At 47.2% G+C, this 27,817-nt stretch overlaps 1 protein-coding gene and 2 pseudogenes across 6 annotated transcripts in view; 2 read left to right on the top strand and 1 right to left on the bottom strand.

Moving 5' to 3' along the window:
- LOC147020531 (disheveled-associated activator of morphogenesis 2-like) overlaps positions 1-27,817 on the bottom strand; it is a 332,638-nt gene that overhangs the window by 84,493 nt on the left and 220,328 nt on the right. The window lies entirely within an intron of this gene.
- On the top strand, positions 15,451-22,218 carry LOC147020539 (histone-lysine N-methyltransferase NSD2-like; annotated as a pseudogene).
- LOC147020538 (histone-lysine N-methyltransferase NSD2-like) lies at positions 23,070-27,646 on the top strand (annotated as a pseudogene).

The raw sequence follows: 27,817 nt of genomic DNA, 5'->3' as shown, positions 1-27,817 counted from the left end.
CGTTTCGGCAAGCAAGCCACACCCCGGAGGTTGAGGTTGTTCGGTGTGACATCGAGGAGAGATCGAGAGCAAACGCACGAGTTTGGGGTGAGGGAGGTGGCAGTTGTAGTCGTCAGAGAAACAGGCTAGGACGGAGGATCTCGCTTTGCTCTCCTCTCAGCACGACAAAATGGCTTTCCTTTGACGTATGAAGACGACGGCATGATTCTCGTGTTCATGCTGAGGCAAATAAGCTCGCATGGTGAAGCAAAACACTGGCCATTGGCTCTTGTTTGGGTCGTGAGAGACGGACCTCGAAGCCTCGTGTGTCACCGAAGGGGACGGCACCATTATGCAGAGTGCAGAAAGACATTACACATGTCATTCTGCAGAAAGACATAATGCGTATCAGCAAGCACGATCGACGAAGAAGTTGCATGACTGTCTCTGAGCCCTGGTGTTGAATACCACTCACAAATTTCCTGACGTACGTTTTTCCTGCTGCGAGAGAGCAGCTTGGCCCCATTTTGGGCACGTCTACATGTGCAGGATGAAGCGCCTCAATTCCAAAGTTCCACAGACACCAACTCTGAACAAGTTAAGTGCCAGAATAAAGGGAGGAATTTCTTTTGTTTCGTTTCCCCCTTTTCTGTGTTTAATCCCAAGCCTGTGTTGAGGCGCCTCGACTTTAGCTTTAATGTACTTCACGTTATTATTATTATTACCTTTTAAATTGCCCTTGTAAATATTTATATTGTCATTAAATTCAGCGTTTATTTTAAGTTGCTGTGTCTGTGTATTTGTCATGGGGTTCGAGTATAAACCCCTTGTGCTGTGCTTCCATGTGCCTCCATTTATCCGCCAGTGCCGATTACCCCTCACGCACGTGTTATAATCTGAGGATCAACGTGTCGGCCTCCTTAGGAAAACCGCTCAGCTATCTGGGCTGGCTGGTGTTAACCACCGTCCACCACAATTTAGGTAAGGTGGGGGGGGGGAGGGGGTTAACATAACTGGCCAGACGCATGGCAATATATGTATGTATGTATGTATATATATATATATATATATATATATATATATATATATATATATATATATATATATATATATATATATATATATATATATATATATATTTTGTTACGTTTGAGGGGGCGGGGTATGCATTCAAAGGGTAATTAGGATGTTTAATTCGGTATGCCATGCTGTTCGAGTGTACCAGGATCTCGATGTAATAAGTAGCAATTCAGTGGTGATAAGTTGTCTAGTAAATGTCCATTTCTTCAAGGGGGAAATGATAATTGTCACGTAATTAGATAGGGACACGGGAGAAGGTAAGTGTGTCTGCGTAAACCCCTTTTAGTATTCTCTGGAGGCTTGCCGTGACGTCACACGACAGTGCTGCGGATGGCTCCGCCCCGTGATCACGATTGGCGGAAGGCGACGGCGGTGGGCCAATAAAACGGCTCGATTGGAAGTGACGAGGACGGGAGGATAAAAAGGTTCTGTTCAGGGTCGAAAAGGAAGAGGAAGAAGATCGGGACAGAAAGACCGTTTTTTTTTTGGGGGGGGGTGGAGGTTGTTGTGCTGGGAGCGTGCTTGTTGTTGCGCTGATTCGGCCCTGGTTTCATCGTGTCTTGTAGCCTTGCTGAGCCTCGTGCCTCACCTTGGTTGGCTCTGGGGTTCTGCTGGCTCGGAGTACGGGGTCGAACGGCGGGCGGACCTGCCTCCCTCTCCTGCTCGCAATTTGGCGCCAGAACTGGTTCCCTGGCGGCTGTGAGCGGACTTGGGCCAAGACCAGGAGGTCGACAGCACCACGGTTTCTCCTGCCCCCCTGACGAGAGCAAGGCCAGCTCGTCCGACGCCAATCCAGGGACTGTTGCGTCCACACCACGGTCCAGCCTGACCACCAGGAATAGCTACGGTGTGTGTGTGTGTGTGTGTGTGTGTGTGTGTGTGTGTGTGTGTGTGTGTGTGTGTGTGTGTGTGTGTGTGTGTGTGTGTGTGTGTGTGTGTGTGTGTGTGTGTGTGTGTGTACCTGGCGCCTTAGAGGGTTTGAGATTTGTATATTCATTGGAATTGTCTGTTTTCCCAACGCCCGATCCCACACCATCCCGTCGAATCGCCCTGGATCCCTCTTCTTGCCGAGTTTTGTTATTTCTGGTTAGAGGAATAAACGTTATCAACTCAGTGAAAAGCGACTCGTGCCACCTTCCTCGTCCCGTTTGCGGTAGAGCGATTAGAACCGCCATCTTTGGGTTATAAATAAATAAACCGCCTCCATGGTTTCGGCTCATTCTACGTTAGCGGGACTGTTCAAGTCCCGTGGACATCACATTGGTGTCAGGAGTGGGATGTTCGAACCCCTCTAAATTATATTTGGTATCAGGAGAATATACCAAGATTAAAATCTCGCCACGAATTGGAATATAAAATTACTACAGAAAAGCGCGCGAGCGCGGCAAAATTTTGGCGGGAGTTTTCAAATTTAATTTGATTGGCGGCAAACGGGACTTCTGCACCATGGCGGATGTGCAGATGTTTGAGGAGGAAGGCCACGTGTCTGGCAGCGAGTCGGGGGAAGAAGGGAGAGACGGGGGTCGGATCGGAATCTCCCCCATTCCGAGCGTGGACCGTGTTTCATCGCCCGTAACGGGGCCGGCAGCGCCAGAAACCGGCGCGATGTCGATCCAGACAATGTTGGAACATTTAATAGGGGACATGACGGCACAAATGACAAATCAATTCGTGACACAGAGGGCAGAAATGACGGCACAGAGGGCAGAAATGGCAAATCAATTGGGGGTAATGGGGGTACAGTTGGGTGCACGGATTGATTTAATGAGGGATGAATTGGGGGAAAAGATGGAGAAAATGAAAAATGAGATGCAGGAGTGTGTGGATATTAAATTGGGGGAAATACAAAGTAAATTCGAGGATAGATTGGAGGAAACAAAGGTAGAAATTACATTTGAGAGTGAAAATATACGAAAAAAATTGGTAGATAAAATTGATGCAACGAACATTCGGGTTGATAAAGTGGATGAAAGCCTGGAACGTCATCGTGCCTGTGTGGATGCTCGTATGCAGCTGCAAGTAGAAGAGTGGGGAGAGCTGAGGAAGCAAGGGATGAATTTGGTGGAGGAGGTAAAAGGATTGGAGGCTCGTTTGGACGAACAAGATAAAATTATGAGCCAAGATGAAGTCTTGGATAAAGGCCTGGTAGAGCCGTCTTTTGTAAGTCGAGTGTCCGGGTTGGTGAGGAGCAGCTACAAACTCGCGACGAAGCCTTGGAGGAGGTTGTGCGGGCCCAGAAGATCCTGCGGAAAGAGGTGAATCGGTTCATTCAACGTTTGGAACAGGAGGCAAAATTGACCCATGAGACCCTCACCACAAAACATCTTTGGCCACAGTGGGCTCTGAAATTGGATACGCAGCCACAAGGGTGTTTGATCCCTGGGCTGGATTCGGACAAGGGAGAAACTGAGAAGCGGGCCACCGTAAAAGTGATCCCCCTGGTAAATTTTGACGGGTCAGGGAGCCTTGAAGCTTTTCTGACGCAATTTGAGTGTATTTCCCGACTAAACGGGTGGAATGAGCGGGAACGTACAGGGAATTTGGTGGCAACGTTGCGGGGACCAGCCGCAGATGTGTTCAACGTGATCGCGGAGGGGATGTTGACCAGCTTCCACATTTGCGAGGAGTTGAGCCGTCGGTTTGGGTTCACAGCAAACTGTGATCTGGTGCGAGCCCAGCTCCAGCACCGCAGATTAAAGCTGGGTGAGACAGTGCAGGAGCTGGCACAGGACATTTACCAATCAGTCAGGATCGCGTATCGGGACCTTACAGTGGAGGCATGGGACAGACTGGCACTAGAGAAATTTTTAGCTGCTCTTCCTGACCCTGAGGTCCGAGCGCTAGTGGAGTTACAGGATCCACCCACCGTTCACCGAGCGGCTGAGTGCGCAGCCAGGCTGGCCTCATGGAGGCGGCCGGGTCGGGTGCCAAAGAGGCCATCGGTGACGGTCCGACAGGCGGAGATTCAGGATCAAGGAGAGGGGCTGGGAGAAATTGGCATTACCCAAATGTTTCAGGAAATTTGCCAGAAACTGTCAAGCTTGATAAGGGGCGGGGTTCATAGTTGGTGCGCCAAAGCGGCGGGGTCCAGCCCAGCCAATAGAGCAATTCGATTATGGCCGAGGGGGTCCGGAACCGGAAGAGACATTACACCGATACCCACGGGGGCCTTTTATGGGGAGTTGTTTCCGGTGCGGGCGAAGAGGACACATGCAACGATATTGCCGGTACCCTGCGATGGAGAGACCCTCCAATAGACTTTCAAGCCCGGAGAGGATGAATCCTCCTGCTGAACCGCCAGGTCTATCCGAGATGCCCTTTCATAGGTCGGGTCCGGAGATCACTGTCGGGGGTCGGGGAGACTAGATCGGGCTGAACATATAGGGCCATGCTCGGCTGCTGACATTGTGGCGAAGTGCCTCCTTTGGTGAAAAATAGTGAATTGTGGGAAAATTGGCATGTGTTTGTAAGTTCTGCTGGGTTTTAGAGTGACAATAGGGACAATGAGTAATTGGTAACCAAGCGGGCACGAGTGGCTGTCCAATGGCTGGTGCGTGGATCGGGTGAGAAGTGCTGTGTGAGTTGTTTTAAGTTAAGAAGTGAAATGTATGGTGCACACATTGTTTTTTTTATTGGACATGGTGTGGTAACAGGGAAGGTCATGGTCGGTGAAGTGTTAGAAATGCAGGTGTCACATGTAAGGCCGATGGGGTGGGGGGAGTCATGTGGGTTTTGTGGGTTGGGATGATGTGCTTGTCCGCAGGGATTGCTGAAGCTCACGGTGAGCAGGAATTGCGACCCCCTTCAAGGAGATTCACCCCTGGTGGCTAATGGTGACAGTGTCTGGAGGCAACTGGGAGATGGTCTGGTTGGGCGACCAAGGCGGGTAGGACCTTGGCGACCCAGGAAGGCCAGAGGAGCCAGTGAGACCCCTTCCAGTGTGTTGTACGGGATGAGAGCTGATGGCTACCGGGGGAGGTGGGAATCAAAGGGAGCGGGGCGGAGAAACGTCCGGGTTGGACTAAAGCTTACCTGTGGGCATGTTTGCACCTGAGATGCCCCCATTATCTTGTGGTAACCCACCCCACGGCCATGACGGGATTCAGCCTGCATCATTAAAATGGGGACCATGACCTAGAAATGTGATGACCATGGTGAGTGTTGTGAAGATGTGCGAGTCCCACTCGATCCCGCACAACTTGACATGTGCAGCAAGGGCATGATGTCCGCATAATTTTGGGGCAAGCAAATTTGAAAATTGGCTCCCCAGGTAATGCTGGGTCTATTAGCATCCACTGGGGGAGGCGGTCAAGTGTAAATATCCTGTGAATAGTATCGTTAAGGCTTAGAGTAGGAATGTAAAGTATAAGTGTTGTGTTTTTGTGGAACCTTTTGTTTCCCCTCCCCAGATCACTGAAAGAGTGTTGGGCAAGAGCGATGATCCAGAGGATGGAGTGCAACTTCACTCAGTGCTCTCATGTGATAAAAAAAACAAAACAAAATGAATGATTGTTTCGGCGAGGATAAGGCCATAAGGGGGTAGTACATTAAGCAGGATAGGTAAGTTAGCTGCGACTCGCTGCCCATTGCCCCTCCTACTTTATTTCGTTAGGTTAAATAGGTGTGAGTCAGTAAGTGTTAAGGCTGGTGAGGTAGCGCCTGTGATATACCTTGCAGGAGCTGCGGTACCAGAGGAGGGGGCAGTGTTACGTTTGAGGGGGGGTATGCATTCAAAGGGTAATTAGGATGTTTAATTAGGTATGCCATGCTGTTCGAGTGTACCAGGATCTCTATGTAATAAGTAGCAATTCAGTGGTGATAAGTTGTCTAGTAAATGTCCATTTCTTCAAGGGGGAAATGATAATTGTCATGTAATTAGATAGGGACACGGGATAGGGTAAGTGTGTCTGCGTAAACCGCTTTTAGTATTCTCTGGAGGCTTGCCGTGACGTCACAGGACAGTGCTGCGGATGGCTCCGCCCCGTGATCACGATTGGCGGAAGGCGGTGGGCCAATAAAACGGCTCAATTGGAAGTGACGAGGACGGGAGGATAAAAAGGTTCTGTTCGGGGTCGAAAAGGAAGAGGAAGAAGATCGGGACAGAAAGACCGTTTTTTTGGAGTGGAGGTTGTTGTGCTGGGAGCGTGCTTGTTGTTGCGCTGATTCGGCCCTGGTTTCATCGTGTCTTGTAGCCTTGCTGAGCCTCGTGCCTCACCTTGGTTGGCTCTGGGGTTCTGCTGGCTCGGAGTACGGGGTCGAACGGCGGGCGGACCTGCCTCCCTCTCCTGCTCGCAATTTGGCGCCAGAACTGGTTCCCTGGCGGCTGTGAGCGGACTTGGGCCAAGACCAGGAGGTCGACAGCACCACGGTTTCTCCTGCCCCCCTGACGAGAGCAAGGCCAGCTCGTCCGACGCCAATCCAGGGACTGTTGCGTCCACACCACGGTCCAGCCTGACCACCAGGAATAGCTACGTTTTGTGTGTATGTGTGTGTGTGTGTGTGTTTGTGTGTGTGTGTACCTGGCGCCTTAGACGGTTTGAGATTTGTATATTCATTGGAATTGTTTGTGTTTTCCCCACGCCCGATCCCACACCATCCCGTCGAATCGCCCCGGATCCCTCTTCTTGCAGAGTCTTGTTATTTCTGGTTAGAGGAATAAACGTTATCAACTCAGTGAAAAGCGACTCGTGCCACCTTCCTCGTCCCGTTTGCGGTAGAGCGATTAGAACCGCCATCTTTGGGTTATAAATAAATAAACCGCCTCCATCGTTTCGGCTCATTCTACGTTAGCGGGACTGTTCAAGTCCCGTGGACGCCACAATATACAAATATTGCAGCAATACAAATGTCACAGGTTTCAATGCAGCTTTGAATAAACTCATGACTATTGAGTTGGTAATGCAAGTGATTAATATGTGAGCATGTACGCCTCACGAAATTTCCTCCAATATGTCAGTCACATCCTGTTTGAGACTGATGCAGCTTCCTCCCATACGTCACATCTGACATGTAAGGAAAGCTGCCGCATTTCCTCTTCCATGGGCGTGGAAACTTAATCACCCTCAGAAAACAGAATAAATAATTGTTGTTTGCTGATGTGAGATTCGAATGGATTATTTTAAGTTGCATATAAGCGTCAAAAGCGTCAAACGTCAAACAGGAGGTTCTTCTATTACCTGCATATTTGAATACAAGTTTTAACCATCATCCTCTATCTTGCTCAATTCTTCCCATGTCAAATTATGGTGTCAGAAATGGGATATGCAACAGCACCCTGTCTGTGTGGCAACCAGTACGAGCCATGTCCCCAGAGAAGACTGATGACCAGGCGGACCATTGTGGTGTGAACTTATGTGTTGATTGATTCCTCCTGATAAATTAGATTCTGGACCTTAGGCTTACTGTTGGTTTTGTGATTGGACCCTGTTAGGTAAACGAACTATTCTCTTCTCCTGATGAATGCTGTACTCCTGAAATTGGAGAAATTCCTGCTTAGCGAAGTCGACATTATCAGCTTGTGTTGAATTGAATTTGGAACCGTTCTGTAATACTCGTGATTTGATTTTTCCCACCACTGTAGATTTGATACTTGTCATCGTTGTGACATTATGGCTACCATAGAATAATTAGAAGCTGCTATTGCTGGGTTAAAGGAAGAGTTAAGAAGAGAAAAACAGATGTCAGCAGAAGCAACAAAAGATGCATCAGATGCAATAGCAGAGAATTGCAACTTCGTCTGAGAGCTTTGGGGCAAAGACGAGCAAAGACTACCAATGCCAGCCTCAAGTGCAGGTTCCACTTCAACTGGACACTTGGTATTTGTGTCATCTTCACACAAATTGGTGCGTTTCCATGACAAACCTGAAAAGTCATGCAAACTTACAATACAGGAATGGGTGTCCGATGTTCGTGGTCAGCTGGATACTCGGAATTTAAACAACAAATCGGTTTTATTCTGGACCACTTACCTGGAAAAACTCGACAGGAAATTATTGGGAGGGGAGAGGGTTTAGTTGAAGATCTTGAGAAAATATTGGGAGTTCTTTTGAAAGTTTTTGGCAATGGTAACACCCTATCACAGCTCCAAGAACAGTTTTTCGCATACTGCCAAGGAGATAACGAAGACCTGATGTGTTCACTTAAGCTGTTCAGCATCTGTGATAGAATTGTCTGCATGGTTGCTTCTTTTAAAGCTAACAGAGAAAGCACACAAAAGGAACGATTAGCTGGTGCTATAAGAGACGAAAACCTACAAAGAGAAATTCACCGTCTTAACATGGAATCCTCTGAATTGAGCTACTTTGACACTCAAGATAGAGCAAACAACAATGGTTAGGTGTTAGTCAGAAACCACAGGTCAAGACAAGCACACTGAAATAAGTCATGGTTCAAGAAACTAGTGCTGAAAGAACTGCTGAAGGAAATTAAGAGACAAGGTGAACAGCTTTCAGCCCAACAGCAGCAAATTGAGAAACTACTGCAGAACTCCCAAAGATCAGGTGGAGCTGGCCAGCAATATGGGCGATTCCGATCAAACAATGGTCCCCGACTGCTGGGATTGTGGGTCGGCTGAACATCTTCACAAGGACTGTCCACATCAGGGGAGATCTGGGCAGCAAGATGGAATTTCACCAATAGACACTTTAAACTAGAGCAGCCTGTCATTGTGGTCTACACAGCAGGTAAACAGAGGGATCAAGGCTCATTATTACAGAAAGCAGTCGGTAGGTGTCTGGAAGTTGGGGTCATGATTGGACCCCTGGAAACAAGATGCCTGTTTGATACAGATATCCACCATTACTGAATCCTTTTTTAGAGAACATCTTGTTCAAGAAGAAGAATTGCTGGATGTTTCTGCATTTCTACATATATCTGGGGCACATGGACTTTGTTCCCTACTTGGGATATGTCGCGTTGGATCCAACTCTGCTTGGAAAGACATTTCCACAGATGGGATTTCTTGTTGTTCATATGACTGATACCCCGATAACTCATCGCAAAAAGACGTGCCCTGGTGTTACCGGATGCAATATTTTGAATTGTGTGTCAAATGTACTCGGGATCAGTATGGTCCACAGTTCTTCAGAAACCTCGTCCAGAATTCGGAAAAAAAAATGGGCTTCTATGTTGGCCATGTTTAATGAAATGGATGCTGGCAACATGACAGAAAGACAATGTATCCAGCGTTCGAGTCACAGGGATTAAGTTTGTATTAGTTCCAGCTCAAACCAATCTATATATTAAAACTGAAGGACCAATTTTGTGCTCTTCCTCGCGGTCACGTCACGTTTTTTCTCGGTGCTGTGACCTGAGAAGTTTTGACACGGTGTACGTCAAAGTAGACACGTGCACAAATCAGGGGACTTCTTCACAAGGAGTAGTGTACACCAAAAATGTCATGTACAAGGACGTTTTGTAGGCCTCATTAGGTAAGGCCATGGAGTACATCGACTGGGATCTGGCTCTTACAAGAGCCGCCACTGGTTGTCATATTGGGCTCATGGAACGGAATCCGTCTGTGACGGGGTTTCGGCTAGTCATCATTATAGATGGACCACTTATGGCTGCAAAGGGAGGGCAGAGCTATGAAGGACCATTGGAGCATGTGGAATAAGACATTGGGCCACTTCCCAATGGCTTAGTTGTAGGTCCTGTATGGGTGACTGTCTCAAGTAATGGTTCTGTGCTTGTTCAAATGGTGACATTTGGTGACAAAGATGTGTACCTAAAACCCAGAACCCCAGTTGGTGTTGTACAGAGATATATGTTTGATCTGAAAGTTGAAGTCAGTCAAGTGAGTGACAATGTAGTCTACGTTGAGGAGATCTCTGCAGAACAGAAACCATCCACCTTCCTTCCGAACATTATGGACAAGATGCATTTTGGTAATGGTCTTGACATAGAACAGCACCAGCGTGTTGATGGAATTTTGACTGAAACATGTTTCGGTTTTTAGCAGAACATTGACAACATTGGCTGTTATGAAGAAGTTACCATTCAAATTCGTCTGAAAAACAACATCCCAGTGAAGGTTCCACATCGACGTGTGCCGCCGCAACAGTAGGGGGAAGTTCGAGCTGTAAGTATAGGGATCATCACAGAGTCTACGAGCCCATTCACATCACCTGTGGTCCGAGCGAGGAAGAAAGATGGGAGTTTAAGTATGTGCATGGACTCGAGGACACTCAACATGCAGACTCACAAGGATGCCTGTCCTTCACCCAGATTAGAGGACGCCTTACAAATACTCAATGGATAAAATTACTTTTGCAGCCTTGACCTTGCTCGCGGATGTTACCATGGCATCAGAGAATGTGGAGAAGACTGAATTTATGGCTGGGAAAGGATGCCTCTGAATTCCTGAGGATGCCTTCTGGGCTTGACAATGCCTCAGCCACATTCACGAAACTAATGGACAGAGCATTTGGTGATGAAAATTTCCAGACTGTGTTGATTTACCTCAATGACATATTGGCGTTTGGTTTGACATTTAAAGAGACTAAGGAGATTGGATATGGTGCTACCGTGACTTATGACCTTTAAACTTAAGGTCAAACTGCAGAAATGCTACCTAATTGAGGAATAGCTCCATTATCTAGGACATGTCGTTAGCAAAGACGGTGTGTCACCCGACCTCAAGAAGACTCAAGCAATGATGAAATGGAGGAAGCCAAACACCGAGCAGGAACTTCGAGGATCCTTAGGCCTCACGAGCTACTATTGCCACTTTGTTCCAGGATGCGCAGCCATTGCACAATCTCTTATCTGGAACTCTGAAGAGATGCAAAGTCAAGAAGCCTGTGAAATCAGACAATCGTCCTTTCAACCAACATTGGACACCGGAGTGCACAACTGATTTTCCTGAGTTGAAGAGTAGACTATGTAGCCCACCAGTTCTTGTTCATCCTGATTTTGGCAGCGCATTCATACTGGAAATAGATGCAAGTTTACATGGACTCGGGGCTGTTTTCACAGAAGCAAGGGGACATGAGCACTGTCATTTCCTATGGTAGTATAGGTCTGAGAAAGCACGAGAGATCAATGCAGAACAACAGTAGCATGAAGTTACTTGCTTTACATTGGGCCATTACAGAGAAGTTCAGAGACATGCTGATTGGTGCGGAATTTGTTGTACACACCGATAACAATCCTCTTTGATATCTGAACTCCACTACAAAGTACAAAGTTTTTGTCAGGTCAGGTTCGATCTGTGACCTGCTACAGGTACCATGTAAACCTGTACTAACCTGTTCCATGGTCGGGTTGTCGGCGACTAAACCGTCTCCCCCACCAGGTTTTCTGGTGAGGAGGGTGTTTGGATATGGACACCCAGCAGGATTAAAAACAAAACCTGTCAAAGGGCGGAGGAGCTCCTTGTGAGCCAACGGCCATCCATATCTAGTGCCCAACTGTGTCTGCGGACGTCCTCCTGCAGTTGGGTTACTTCTTATTAGGAGGTTGGTGGCAGGATTTGCACTCCAGCCACCGTAAAACGCTTCATTCCGCAAAACGCAAAAACGCAAAAAAATCTGAAAACCCACTCCGTGGGAGTACCTCCTGTGCAGCTTCCCTTCGCAGGGCAGCTCACCGGATGATGGGATTGGGGCAAAGCCTTCGGGACCCCCAATCTTTGATAGGAGGGAAACCACGGGGTAACATCCCTGGGTCAGATTGCGGGAGAGTGTGTCGGAGTGGTGCTGAGGTGTCGTCCACCAGACGGCGGTCTCCTTAAGGTTAACCTGAGGCGGTCCCTTCGGGTGGGTGCCTGGAATGTCCTATCCCTAAGAGAGGATGATCACCTGTCTCTGTTATCATCTGAGCTCAAGCGTTTGGACATCGGGATTGCAGCTCTCTCTGAGGTTCGGAGACCGGATTGCGGCGAGATAATGGTGGGTGGTTACACCTACTATTGGTCTGGTCGCTCTGATGGTTACCATACCCAAGGAGTTGCTGTAGCTGTGTCCAATAAGCTGACCCCAATGATAATTGAGGTAACACCGGTCAACGAGCGTATTATGAGATTAAGGATTCGTCACTCCTTAGGTGTCATTTCCCTGGTCTCTATTTATGCTCCGACTGAGGCGAGTGATCTTACCGTGAAGGACACATTCTACGCCACACTCGAGTCTGTGGTTGATCAGTGCCCCAGACGAGATACACTTCTAGTCTTGGGGGATTTCAATGCATCGACTGAAACTGATAGGGATGGTTATGAGGTGTGTGTTGGTCCCCATGGGTCAGAACTATGAACCAGAATAGCACTAAGTTCCTTGACTTTGCAGAAGTCATGGACTTAGGGTGGCTGGTTCATGGTTTCAGCGCCCGCAAGCTCATCGCTGGACTTGGTATTCCAACGCTGGCGGTGTGGCAAAGGAGATTGACCATGTCCTCATTGACGGTCGTTGGAGGATGATCCAGAACTGCAGGGTCTACCGGAGTGCTCAGTTCCTCAATACTGACCACAGGCTTGTTGTAGCAACTCTAAAGTTGCACCTTAAATCCTGGAGAATGGTACCATCCCAGCCTAGGCTGGATGTTGCCAAGCTCAGGGATGAGAGAGTAGCTGAGGAGTTTGCGAACAGGCTGAGTGGACACTTGGGGGTCTGGGTGCTTTGGGGGTCCTGAAGAGTTGTGGAGCACCTTCAAGACCACCGTCCTTGATGTTGCCGGTGGATGCCTTGGAGTTCACCGCAGGGCAAAGAAGAATTTTGTCTCTCAAGGGACACTGGATACCATTGACCAGAGTCGCAGGGCCAGGCTGAATGGCAGAGCTGAGCTGTTCAGGGAGCTGAGGCGTAAAACTGTACGTGCACTGAGGGTGGACAAGGAGGCCTATGTGCGAGGAATCTGTGAGGGTAGAGCATCACCTGTGGACAGGTGATTCTCGTCCCGCTTACAGGGAATTCGCGCATTACGTTCATCCAAGCCCATCCTCGGAGCACTGCAGTTCGAGCAGAGAGTGGTAGGCTCTTGACAGAGGAGTCTGAAGTGAAGGCCCGCTGGGCCGGTTACTTTGAGCGGTTGTACCAGGCTGATCCCCCAGCTGTCGAGTTGGACGTCAAGGGTGTTACAATCCCTGTTGCTGACCCTCGAATCAACTGTGGTCCACCATCGCTTGTGGAAACACGGGCTGCGGTGAACCAGTTGAAACGGGGCAAAGCTCCAGGGATCTGTGGCATCCATGCCGAACTTCTCAAGGCTGGTGGAAATGCTGCACTCGCGTCGTTGCATGCAGTTTTGTGCTCTGCCTGGAACACAGGCATCATCCCAACTGACTGGAAGAGGGGCCTTGTTGTCCCTCTCTGGAAAGGAAGGGTGATCGCCAAGACTGCAACAACTACCGAGGGGTGACGCTGCTCTCAGTGCCGGGTAAGGTCTTTGCTCGGATAATTCTTGATAGGGTTCGCCACCATCTGCTTGAGCACCAGCGTCCAGAGCAGTCAGGCTTTACACCAAAGAGGTCAACGATTGGCCGTATGCTTGCACTACTTCGTGTGCTCGCCGGACGCAGACGAGAGTTTCGGCAGGGGCTGCTTGCAGCCTATGTTGATCTCTGTAAAGCGTTCGATTCAGTGAATCGGGATGTCCTCTGGAGGATTCTTGGTCTTCGTGGGGTGCCACCAAAACTGATCGATCTGATGTCTGAACTCTACTCTGGTACTGAGAGTGCTGTGAAGTGTGGTGGTACCATCTCTGACTTATTTCCAGTTGTTACTGGAGTTCGTCAGGGGTGTGTACTTGCCCCCACACTTTTCAGCACTTGTATGGACTGGATTTTTGGGAGGATGTCGGAGAGATCAAGTTGCGGTGCATCGTTTGGCAATGTCAAGATCTCGGACCTTGATTTTGCAGATGATGCAGTCATCTTTGCGGAGACTTTAGACATCCTCTTGGGGGCCCTCGAGGTGCTGAATGAGGAGTCGGAGCCGTTGGGATTACGGATTTCTTGGGTCAAAACAAAGATCCAGGCTTTCGGTGACATCTTGGATGCTGCTGTCCTGTCTGTGTCTGTTTGTGGTGAGGATGTTGAGGTCGTGGATAGATTCACTTACCTTGGCAGTGATATTCATGTCTCCGCAGGTTGTGAGCCGGAGGTCAATAGACGTCTGGGTCGGGCCTGGGGAGTCATGGGTTCACTGGATCATGGGGTGTGGCGCTGCCGGTACCTGTGCGGGAGGACGAAAGTCCGAGTCTTCAGGTCCTTGGTACTTCCAGTCTTGCTCTATGGGTGCGAGACTTGGACTTTGACCAAGGATCTGAGACGGAGACTTAATTCCTTTGGTACCAGGTCTCTTCGGAGAATCCTTGGCTATCGCTGGTCGGATTTTGTGTCCAACGAGCGGTTGCTGAGAGAGACTCGGATGAGATTTGTTACCTGCATAGTCCGTGAGCGTCAGCTGCGGCTGTATGGACATGTGGCTCGTTTTCCTGACGCTGATCCTGCTCACCAGATTCTCTCAGCGAGGGAGTCTCATGAGTGGAGGAGGCCAGTGGGCCGACCACGTGCCTCATGGTTGCAGCAGGTTGACCATCATCTCAAGGAGATGGGGATGGGCCTGGCATCTGCCTGGGGGATGGCCAGACGGAGGCCCCTGGAGTACCGGCAGAAAGTGGACGCAGCGACGCGCTGTTCTGGCACATGCTCCCATACCTGACCTGACCTCCACTACAAAGCTAGGAGCCACCGAGTCCAGATGGGCTGCAGAATTTGCCCAATTCAGATTTTCAATTAAGTACCGTTCCAGCTAGAGCAATAAAAATGTGGATGCATCAAGCAGGAAACTGGGCCATAGAGATTGGCCAACTACAGTGCGATCCGAGGGTCTTTATGGAAATTATGTCACCTGAAATTTCAACAACTGTACCCTCCAAAATTAAGAAACAGTTTCACATAACAGAACTATTCTCGAATTTGGGACAAGGAGATCCATGTTCGGTCTGACAACACAGCCCCTCCAGCCCTTTCCATTCTACCAACTATCTCACACATTGAGCTTGACAAGGTTCAAAGAAGCGATCCAACTATCAACAGAGTTTGCCATTTTTGAAATAGAAGTGTCCTACTTCAGTATGCGCACAACTGTACACCACACTCATTGACCGACTATTCCCCATACTAACTCTTCTCTGGGCGGGAACCTAGACTGCCTATTGACCACCTATTGGGGCTGGACGAGGGACAGGATTATGGCAGGTTAGTGATTAAGCCACTGATCATTACCTAAGCTTGAAAGAAGCTTTAACCCTTGCATAAGCGAAAACAGAAAAGGAATTGTTGAGACGCAAAAGGTTGCACGGTCAGCATGCACAGGAAACCAGCTTTCCTGTCAGTGCTCGTGTTTTGAGAGACTAGTCATCCGGATCGTCACAAGATTCAGGATGTGTAGAGTCATGTCCCACACCGCATCAATGGATGACCAGACCTCAATGGTCATTCCTACTTGGTCGAACCCCTTGAGAGGAATGCCATTCCAAAGGCAGCATAGAGAACTGACATTTTCAACAGTTGATGACCTTCATCAAGATCCTCTGCCCATTAGGACAGATGATGCTCCAGAGCAACCACAAGAGAATGCTGAGGTCATTGACAACTCTTCGGAGGATGAGACAGGATATGCACGGTTCGTTCCTCCTGATACAGATCCCATAGTGGGCAGAGATGAAAGTATGGCAATTGATTAACCTGCTGCATCTTACATCAGAGTGCATGAAGGACTTCGTACAACAGACACAGCAGGAGGGAACCCATCACTTCAACAAAAGATGAGGATCCTGCTACTGCAAGATGCTGATCATTGTGAGTTAAGGACAGAAGAACAGGCTCCATCACCAAGAACTACTAGATCGACAGCAGGCCAGCACAATAACATTTATCATGAACCGAGATCAGTTTTAACAAAGGAGTCACAGTGTGCACAGTCAGTCAATGAGCAGATTATTGTGAATGTTAGCCAAACCCAGCTCCTGTTAATGCAGATGTTGGCTTGGGTTGAATTTTACTGCAGGTGACTTGTGTAATTGCACTGAGAAGTACAACTTGTATTGCAAGTTTGGTTGACAGGAGACTAACCAAGCAAGAGGGGTGTGTCGAAGTGATTAATTTGTGAGCTTGTACACCTCGCAGAGTTTCTTCCCATGTCACATCTGGCATGTTCAGAAAGTTGCTGCCATTTCGTCTTCCTTGGGCACGTGGACTTGATCACAGTCAGAAAACGGGAGATTTAATTGTTTGCTGATGTGAAATTCAAATGCATCAGAGTACAGAGCAAAAGGAGAATGATGATTGGTCAGAGAGTGGTTTCTCTTATGACCTGCATATTCAAATACAGCAAGTATCAACCATCATCCTGTCTTGCTTCATTCTTCCCACACCACATTAACTTATCTCAGGTAACCAGTTTGTTCAACAAACTTCAGCAGGTTACGAATGTGTGAAGTCAGTGAACAGGTTTGAAGCAGTTTTGCCTCATTGAGTGTGGACAGGTTGAAGTCCGACCGGCCAGTCCACAGAGGGTTAGCTTTGTATCAACGAAGCTAGCATATGAATCCGAGTCCACTGCATGCTGTTAAAGGATTCCATCTCTCCTGCATTGAGCTGGATGCGATGCCTCGAGGGAAATTTATGTGTGAAGAATGCACAACTGGTTTAAACACGTGCTTTGTATGCAAGAGACAAGGCAGTGACAGCATTGCCTTATACCGAGCTGTCGGAAGTTTTACCATCCAGATTGTGCACGGAAATGCAATGGCTGCATTAATCGAAGCAAAGGATTCTGTTACCCACAGCATATCTGACTGACCTTCCATATCCTGTATCCTGATGACCAACGGCCAAACTAATGCCATTTAATGCACTGACCCGTGGCAGACCACACCAGTGGTTCGTGCGAGGTTGCAGGAATGACAATCCATGCTCGGCCAGAGTATCATCTGCCACAAACATATTGAACCACACAAGGGATGCTATTTGCGCATGAACGTCAACTGGTATTTTTTTTATCTGCTTGCAAGGGGGTAACCTTCCATGTAATGAAGCATGCCCACCGTTCTTCCACCCTGAGTGTCTTGCAGTGGACGTGCCAAAAAGAAGATGGTTCTGTGACAACTGAAAACCAGGCAAGAAGCATCGTTATGGAGATATTGTGTGGGAAAAGCTTGGGAAGTGGAGGTGGTGGCCGGCAGAGATATAAATCCCATGTGCACTTCCACTGAACATTAAAACCATCAAGTACTAACTTGGGGAGATTCTCATATGCTTTTTCAGCTCTCATGATTTTCTGGGCTTACCAAGCCAGAGTTTACCTTTACAAAGATGGAGACGAGGACAGCACTGCTATGAAGAAGATATGAAGGTTATAGACCAAAACTTTAAGGAATCATCCAAGAAGCTAAAAATCATTTCCCGTAGCTGAAGGAGTAACATGCCTTGACTGAAACGATTGAGGTTAAGAAGATCCAACAGAAACCTGAAACCGACAAACAGATCATGATGAATAAGACAGTTCCCAAAGTGCAGATGCACATCAGAGATTCCACGCTGCCATTGCAGGCTGACTAACCAATCGCCCTGTGGCCTGGACAGGGTGTGTTTCAACAGGATGTTGTTCCATGAGTGTCACCCATCAGTTTGTCCAGCCAGTACAGGGTGCCAGAACCAACAGTTCAGGAAGTGCCTGTACCCCGAGACTGAGGTTATTCTTTCTGAGTCAAAGGGTTGGGGCCTCTGTACAAAGGCTGATCTAAAGGATGGTGAGTTTGTTTGCAAATGAATATATTGGAGAGATTGTAGTCCAGCAGCATAGTCTGATATTTCAGATCAATTGTTAAAATTTGCATAAAAGCACCAAAATTGGTACACATGTAGAATAATGTATTCCGAACAATTCGAGATATGGAGCCACCCGAGATTGTGCCTTGGTCAGCTTCGGCGACCATTTTCCAAAATGGCCGCCATTCTACATATGGCCGAATGTCCTATTCTGTCCTAATGGCCGAAATTGGCTGTATGCTCTTATTTTCTTATTGTATTAGTGGTAGATACAAGGAAAGTGTAAAATTCAGTAAAATGACCATGAAAAGGCATATTCAAATATTATGAGCCAGTATTTTCGGTAGAAAAGCCATTATTTGATTTGTAAATTGCTGCTCTCCTAAAACTTTTCACTGAAAAGTACCCATTATTGCCTGGAGAACAAGAGTCAAATGATATTCATCACATTCAATGGGTTTGGAATCAACAAAAATTGCATTATAGATTACATACTTTACTCTATTTAAAAAAAAGGGAACTGACAATCGTGATAATGACAAACTCAGAAAAATGTAGTCAAATTATTGCACACTTCACTTTGAAGAGGCTACGGTTTACTGTCTACTACTATTCTACCAGGACACATGGAACATGCATACGTCAGTCGAGTAAAATATCAGTTTCTGAGCTCAAGTGTACTGGCTCTGGATCAAGACATCAACACTTTTACAAGCAATGCGACTTTGCATTTGCACATTCTAAGCGAGGCCGATATCTCAGTCTGTGTCGACTGCGTCTGTCTACTGGCATTCTCCTTCACAATCACACAGTCCAGTGCATTGCAGATTAGCCTTCTTGCATTTGCAGCGGTTTCTACAGCCTTTTTTGCAGCCGCACTACACCAGCTCGAAGCAGCTTTTTTAAGCCTCCTGGAGTGTGGTCCAGAGCGGTTCGTAGGACCCATCCTCTGTTTGCCGCTAGCCACAGCTTGTTGGTGATGGAAGCACCAACAACAGCTTGATGTTGGGTTGAGGGACCAAGACCTGCCCCCAGAAATAGCCACCCTGGAAGACTGATCTCTTCACATGCTATTCCAAAGCATCGTAGGTAGGTGGGATGCACTGGATGGAGTTCCTCTTGGCAAAGTTTCTTTCTGGCCTCGTTGACATCCGTATATGGACTGGTGCGGTCATAGAGGAGCACCACAAAACTTTCAATTCAGTGCATTGTGTCATCCTGGATGTTGACTGGCATGGTTGTCAGGGTCACAAGAGAATCTGTCAGTTCTGGAAATGAGTTCCATGTGGCCCAGGCAGATTTCTTCCCATGCCCCACGAATGCTGATACCGTGTCACATCCGGTCATGGCGTGGAAGACAGGGAGGGCACGTGCCTTCTGTGGATCGAGGGAGGCAGATATTTCATGGGCAGGGATGCAGCAGTAGTTCTTGCCCATCCCAAAGGCAATCCAGAGTTCATCCACGCATGGTAGTCCCTGGGCTACCATCACCGCCAAGACGACGACGTCGGTGTCTACGGTTCGAACTTGAATCCGACGGTGGTCATGTTCTGCAGCATGGGCCACATGTAGCATGATGCGAGTGTCCGCCTCTTCTTAACTGCATGGAGCCAGAGAGCTTTCATCTTCCTGCCTTGGAAGGCAGATGACTGCTTCTCCATCAGAGACTACCAGCTCCTTTTCCTCGTCATGGAAGGACTGCACCAGCACATCGGACAGGAAGGTGAAGAGCTCCACCTTGTTTGCGTCGACACGTAGGAAACTCTGCCAGTTTCCTGGTTTGGCTGCGGTGCTCACAGTGTGCCATCGTACCCCTTTTCCTCATTTCTCCCTTGTCGCAGTCTTCAAGGAGCCATCTTTGTAGCCATCACAAACGAGGTCGAGACGTGAAGCATGACGCAGCTGCCCCTCGACGTATGGGATGAAGACTTGGTGGGCATATTCTTCAAATGTCTTGGCAGTGCAAGGCTTGAACATCTGCACGATGACGGCACCGTCATGGACAACAGAAGTGACAGCAGGTGCATCAGATTGAGCTTCAGCAACGCCTTCAAGGCACACCACAAGTCGCTTTTGCTACCCAGGTGTAGCTTACCTGCATCAGATAACGCGGGAGGGCATGCTTGATTTTCATGACGGAAGAACTCGTCCAGGTTCCCATCGCAGTTCTGGCAGCCTATTTAGAGCCTTGCAAATAAGGCCATATCATTCTTCACAGATGCTTCCTTTCCTTTGAGTGCTTTTGGTCTTCTGTCTGTTCCGAAGAGGGGGACTTTGTTCCTCTTTATAGGTTCGTCAATAGTCTTGGTTCTGTCGATGAGGCAATCCTTTGAGTATGCCTGAAACTGTTCTTGTCCAATCTGCTTGGCAGTGCAAACTGTTTCAATCACTGCAGGATCAGCAATCTCCTTGGTGTCAAGGACCAGCAAATCTGGACTATCCTCCTCGAAGGGATTCTCCAGCTCTTCAATGACAGCCACAAGTGATTGTACATCTTTGGCAAATGCTTCCTGTGCACGTGGTGTTTCTTCATGGTGACGTGTCTCCTCATTGGCATTTGGATTGGCACCACCACGACAAAATACTTCTGAACCTGTCACTGATGCTGTGTACAAAAATGGATTTTCCCATAAAAATGACCATTTATCCCCAATACAATGGTTGGAAATTTAATAAATCAACACAAATGACATTTGTATTGTTTTCCTTTGTAAATGCACATCACATGGAGTATTTATTATCACCTCTGAGAAATCTACAAAGAGAATAACAATGACAGATATCCCATGTTGTTAAAGTAGAATGGCGGCCATTTTCCAAAATGGCCGCCAAAGCTGACCAAGACAAAATCTCAAGTGGCTCCATATCCAGAATTGTTCAGAATACATTAGTAAACATACGTACCAATTTTGGTGCTTTTATGAAAAGTCGAACAATTGGTTTGCAATGCTGCAGTACTATTGTGGGCAATGAGGATTGTCGGAAACGCATGATTTATGCAAATGAACAAAAGATCACGAGCTTCTACATGCTCACCATTGACAAAGACCGAGTAATTGATGCTGGGCCAAAAGGCAACTGTTGACGTTTCACGAACCACAGTTGTGAGCCGAACTGAGACAGAAGTGGACACTGAGTGGCAGAAGCACACATTGGTCTCTTCACTCTCAAAGACATTCCTGCAGGCACACAACTCACTTTCAACTGCTACCTGAACTGCCTGGGTCATGAAAAGACTGTCTACAAGTGTGGTCACCCAACTGCAATGGATATATTTGGGAACAGCCCGTCATCTCAAAAAGGAAAGGCAAAAAAACAAAACACATGGAAACCCAGGTGGTGCAGATCAAAGCCTGGATCACGTCGAACATGACAATGAATGCTCCACCTCTGGAGAAGTGGGAGAGCTGCTTATGTGTGATCGCAGAAACTGCACAAAGACCTTCAATCTATCCTGTGTCAGACTCAATACTTCCAAAAAAAAAATGGGAGTGTCCATGGTGTCACTGTTTGGTAAGTAGTGAGAAGAATGCGGTGCTCTGCACATGTACTAACTCTTACTGCAAACGTCACAAGACAGGCGCTCCCGTGGCCGGCCGAGATGGCCACTGGCGATGCCCAGCATACCTTTGAGGGCTGAGAAAAAAAAAGGAAGGGAGTGAAAATTACAATGAACCATACTGTCAATCCGAGAATAAAGTGCACGAAATCCAAGAATGGCACTTCGCAGGATTTCACAGCCACTTCTACTGTCACGAGACAAGTTCTGGAGCCAAGGATACATCAGACTTTACACAACTTCAAAATCCAATAGGGTTTCGGCACACAGGCTTTCCTTGGCAGCGGTGCCCACACTGCAGCTGCCACGGCATTGCTTACACTGAGCTGAAGGAGGTTTTAGCATCCAGATTGTGTGCGGAAATGCAATGGCTGCGTTAATCGAGGAAACGGATTTTGATACCCACAACACGTCTGACTAACCTTCCTTAATGATGTATCCTGATATCCAACGGCCTAACAAACGCCATTTAATGTGCTGTCTCATGGCCTACCACAGCAGTGGTTCGTGCGTGGTTGCAGGAACCACAATCCATGTTCCGCCAGAGTATCATCTGCCACAAACTTATTGAACCACACAAGGGATGCTATTTGCACACGAATTTCAAGTGGTATTTTTATCTTCTTGCAAGGTGGTAATCTTCCATGTTATGAGGCATGCCCACCGTTCTTCCACCCTGAGTGTCTTGCAATGGACGTGCCAAAGAGAATCTGGTTCTGCGACAACTGAAAAGCAGGCAAGAAGCATCGTTATGGAGATATTGTGTGGGAAAAGCTTGGGAAGTGGAGGTGGTGGCCGGCAGAGATATAAATCCCATGTGCACTTCCACTGAACATTAAAACCATCAAGTACTAACTTGGGGAGATTCTCATATGCTTTTTCAGCTCTCATGATTTTCTGGCCTTACCAAGCCAGAGTTTACCTTTACAAAGATGGAGACGAGGACAGCACTGCTATGAAGAAGATGAAGGTTATAGACCAAAACTTTAAGGAATCATCCAAGAAGCTGCCAATCATTTCCAGTTGCTGAAGGAGTAACATGCCTTGACGGAAACGATTGAGGTCAAGAAGATCCAACAGAAACCTGAACCCCACAAAGAGATCAAGATGAATAAGACAGTTGGGAAAGTGCAGATGCATATGGGGGGGAACACATCAGAGATTCCACGCTGCCATTACAGGCTGACAAACCAATCACCCTGTGGCCTGGACAAAGTGCGTTTTAACAAGATGTTGTTCCATGAGTGTCACCCATCAGTTTGTTCAGCCAGTACAGTGTGCCAGAACCAACAGTTCAGGAAGTGCCTGTACCCCAACACTAAGGTCTTTCTCTCTGAGTCAAAGGGTTGGGGCCTCCATTCCGAGACTGATCAAAAGGATGGTGAGTTTGTTTGCAAATGCATATATTGGAGAGATTGTGGGCAATGAGGAATGTCGGAAACGCACAATTTATGCAAATGAACAAAAGATCACCAGCTTTTACATGCTAACCATTGACAAAGACCGAGTAATTGATGCTGGGCCAAAAAGCAACTGTTGACGTTTCACGAACTGCAGTTGTCAGCCGAACTGTGACAGAAGCGCACACTGAGTAGGGGGAAGCACACGTTGGTCTCTTCACTCTCAAAGACATTCCTGCAGGTACAGAACTCACTTTCAACTGATACCTGAACTGCCTGGGTCATGAAAAGACCATCTACAAGTGTGGTACACCCAAATGCAGTGGATATATTTGGGAACAGCCCAAGTCATCTCAAAAAGGAAAGGCAAAAAAACAAAACAAATGGAAACACAGGTAGCGCAGATCAAAGCCTGGATCACGTCAAACATGACAATGAATGCTTCACCTCTGGAGAAGGGGGAGAGCTGGTTATGCGTGATCGCAGAAACTGCACCAAGACCTTCAATCTATCCTGTGTCAGACTCAATGCTTCCAAAAACAAAATGGGAGTGTCCATGATGTCACTGTTTGGTAAGTAGTGAGAAGAATGCAGTGCTCTGCACATGTACTAACTCTTACTGCAAACGTTACAAGACAGGCGCTGTCGTGGCCGGCCGAGATGGCCACTGGCGATGCCCAGCATACCTTTGAGGGCTGAGGAAAACAAAAAAAAACAAGAAAAGGAGTGAAAATTACAATTAACCAAACTGTCAATCTGAGAATCAAGTGCACGAAATCCAAGATTGGCACTTTGCAGGAATTCACAGCCACTTCTACTGTCACGAGACAAGTTTTGGAGACAAGTTCTGGAGCCAAGGATACACCAGACCTTACACAACTTCAAAATCCAATGGGGTTTCCCCACACAGGTTTTCCATGGCAGCGGTGCCCAGACTGCAGCTGCCACGGCATTGCTTACACCATGCTGAAGGAAGTTTTAGCATCCAGATTGTGTGTGGAAATGCAATGGTTGCATTAATCGAGGAAACGGATTTTGATACCCACAACACGTCTGACTAACCTTCCTTAATTATGTATCCTGATATCCAACGGCCTAACAAACGCCATTTAATGTGCTGTCTCATGGCCTACCACAGCAGTGGTTCGTGCGTGGTTGCAGGAACCACAATCCATGTTCCGCCAGAGTATCATCTGCCACAAACTTATTGAACCACACAAGGGATGCTATTTGCACACGAATTTCAAGTGGTATTTTTATCTGCTTGCAAGGTGGTAATCTTCCATGTTATGAGGCATGCCCACCGTTCTTCCACCCTGAGTGTCTTGCAATGGACGTGCCAAAGAGAATCTGGTTCTGCGACAACTGAAAAGCAGGCAAGAAGCATCGTTATGGAGATATTGTGTGGGAAAAGCTTGGGAAGTGGAGGTGGTGGCCGGCAGAGATACAAGTCCCACATGCACTGCCACTGAACATTAAAACCATCAAGTACCAACTTGGGAGATTCCCATATGCCGTTTCAGCTCTTGTGATTTTGTGGCCTTACCAAGCCAGAGTTTACCTTTACAAAGAGGGAGACTAGGACAGCACTGTTATGAAGGAGATTAAGGTGAGAGACCAAAAGTTTAAGGAATCATCCAAGAAGCTGCCAATCATTTCCAGTTGCTGAAGGAGTAACATGCCTTGACGGAAATAATTGAGGTTAAGAAGATCCAACAGAGACCTGAACCCTACAAACAGATCAAGATTAATAAGACAGTTCCCAAAGTGCAGATGCATATGGGTGGAATACATCAGAGATTCCATGCTGCCATTGCAGGCTGACAAACCAATCACCCTGTTACCTGGACGAAGTGTGTTTTAACAGGATGTTGTTCCATGAGTGCCACCAATCAGTTTGTCCAGCCGGTACAGGGTGCCAGAACCAACAGTTCAGGAAGTGCCTGTACCCTGCGACTGAGGTCTTTCTTTCTGATTCAAAGGGTTGGGGACTCCTTACCAAGGCTGATCTAAAGGATGGCGAGTTTGTTTGCAAATTATATCGGAGAGATTGTGGGCAATGAGGATTGTCGGAAACGCATCATTTGTGCAAATGAATAAAAGATCACCAACTTCTACATCAGGGGTTGCCAACCTGTGGTAAGCGTACCACAGGTAGTGCATTTGGACTTTCTCGGTGGTACGCGGCAGCGTGCTTTTTTCTTTTTCTTTTTAACGCAGTTTTTATTTTACTTCTCTCTCATGCAGCTTGTGCACAATAATTAAATTTATATTGAAAGCGGCTGTACACTGACAGCTGTTTGTTATCCGCCATTTTGCACAAGTCTTATTATTCGTTTTATCGCTATCATCATTGTCATCATTGCTTATTGCCCGGCTTATTGTTACCGTTATCGTTCACCAGCATCATGTCAATGCGAAAATATTGGGAGAGTTATCTCAAGTTAGGCTTCACTTCCATCCAAAAAGGTGAATGAGCTCCACAGTGTGTGATTTGTGGAAAAGTTCTCGGCAATCAATCTATGAAGCAAAGTCTATTGAAGCGCCATTTTGATTCTGTTCATCCTGAACACAGCGACAAGGACAAAGATTTTTTTTTCGTCGGAAGGAAAATGCCATGAAAAGAGCATGCTTGGATGGCAGCGGTAGTTCAACAGCAATCCACGGCAGCCGTAAAGGCATCCTACTTAGTTGCACTGCGAAATGCAGAACAGAAAAAACCTCACACAGTCCGTGAAAGCCTCATCCTTCCCGCCACAAAGGATATCGTACGTCGCATGCTGGGAGAACAAAGTGCCAAGAAGCTCAATTCTCTTTCGTTGTCAAACAACACAGTTCAGAGGCGCATTGAAGAAATGTCAACCAACATTCGTGACCAGGTGGTAGCAGAAATCAAGGCATCTCCAAGCGGATTTTCTATGCAATTGGATGAGTCAACTGACGTGGCAAATTGTGCCCAACTGTTAGCATTCGTTCGGTACATGCATAAAGCCAAGTTCAAGGATGAAATACTATTTTGCCACCTGCTTAAAACCACAACGAAAGCAAAGGACATTTTCAAAGAGGTGTCTTCCATCTTTGATCAAGTTGGGCTGTCATGGGTTGATCTGAAAGGCTGTACTACAGATGGTGCTCCAGCTATGTTGGGGTGCAGATCAGGTTACAAACGCTTGTGAAGGCAGTTGCTCCTGAAGTGCGCGGCCTACACTGTACGATCCACCGCCACGCACTCGCAGCCATGGTGCCCCCAAGCCATTGACTGACGTTCTCTCAACTATGATCAAAATTGTGAACCATGTGAAATCCCAGGCTCTCAATTCACGACTTTTCAAGAAACTTTGCGAGGATTTCGACTCCGACCATAAAGTTCTCATATTCCACACTGAGATGAGATGGTTATCCCTTGGAAATATGGCGGAGCGCGTGTTTGAACTGCGAGCTGGGCTTCATGAATTCTTCGAAAACGATGGAAAAACCAAAGACTGTCGATTTCGTCGCTGCTTTGAAGGACCCTGACTGGGCATTGCACCTGGCTTATTTGGTCGACATTTTCTCTCAGTTAAACACCCTGAACAAGTCTCTTCAGGGGACTGGCATGACCATCATTGACCATAGACAAGGTCAAGGGATTTCAGGAAAAACTCCGTTTGTGGAAGACGAATGTTAAAGCGTGAGTGGTGGTCATGTTTTCTTGCATGGTCGATATTCTTCAGAAGCGTGAAAAAAAAATCCCCCAAGGGAGTTCATACAACTGGTAAAAGATCACCTCGCTTATTTGGATGAGGAATTAAATTCCTATTTTCAGGATCTCAAGGAAATGGATCTGAAAATGATTTGCAACCCATTTCGCATGAATGCATTGGATTTGCCACCTGTAACAGGACTGCAGGAAAGCTCGATTGATCTCCAGAATGACTCCACAGCCCAAGATCAGTTTGACGAGATGAATCTTGCAGACTTCTGGTGTGGAATGTTGGGGTCTTCCCCTAAGCTGCCCTGGCTGTTCATTCGCTCATAGTATTCCCATCTACATGGCTGTGTGAAGCTGGGTTCTCATCAGTCGTTATTCTAAAAACAAAACAAAGATCCCCACTGGATGTTAAACATGATGTTCGGTGGGCTTTATCCAAAACAAAGCCTGACATCGACCTGCTTGTGAGCAAGAAGCAGGCTCAACCATCCCATTGACTGGACATTTTACACAATCAAATCGGAACTTACTGTATCATTCTTTTGTTCAGATCACATTGCTCAATGTCATAGTTGTGAATTGTTAGTATCGTTTAACTCCCCATTGTCATATCTGTATCGCAAATAAACACTATTTTAGGTGAATTTTGGTACAGTGGTACTCGGTGGGACCATGAACATGTGAAATGGTACCCCAGTAAAAAAAAAGGTTGGGAACCCCTGTTCTACATGCTCACCATTGACAAAGACCGAGTAATTGATGCTGGGCCAAAAGGCAACTGTTGACGTTTCACAAACCACAGTTGTCAGCCGACCTGAGACAGAAGTGGACAGCAAGTGGGGGAAGCACACATTGGTCTATTCACTCTCAAAGACATTCCTGCAGGTACAGAACTTACTTTCAACTGCAACCTGAACTGCCTGGGTCATGAAAAGACTGTCGACAAGTGTGGTACACCCAACTGCAGTGGATTTATTAGGGAACAGCCCAAGTCATCTGTAAAAGGAAAGACAACAAATGGAAACTCAGGTGGTGCAGATCAAAGCCTAAATCATGTCGAACGTGACAATGAATGCTTCCCCTCTGGAGAAGGGGGAGAGCTGGTTATGTGTGATCGCAGAAACTGCACCAAGACCTTCAATCTATCCTGTCAGATTCAATGCTTCTGAAAAGAAAATAGGAGTGTCCATGGTGTCACTGTTTGGTAAGTAGTGAGAAGAATGCGGAGCTCTGCACATGTACGAACTCTTACTGCAAAAGTCAAAAGAAAAGCGCTCTCGTGGCCAGCCGAGATGGCCACTAGTGATGCTCAGCATACCTTTGAGGGCTGAAGAAAAAAA

Source organism: Eptatretus burgeri, chromosome 9 (assembly GCF_056783735.1).
Source record: "Eptatretus burgeri isolate ZD-2024b chromosome 9, Ebu_testis_v1, whole genome shotgun sequence".
NCBI classification, from domain to species: Eukaryota; Metazoa; Chordata; class Myxini; order Myxiniformes; family Myxinidae; genus Eptatretus; species Eptatretus burgeri.
This window is presented reverse-complemented; position numbering and strand designations above follow the sequence as displayed.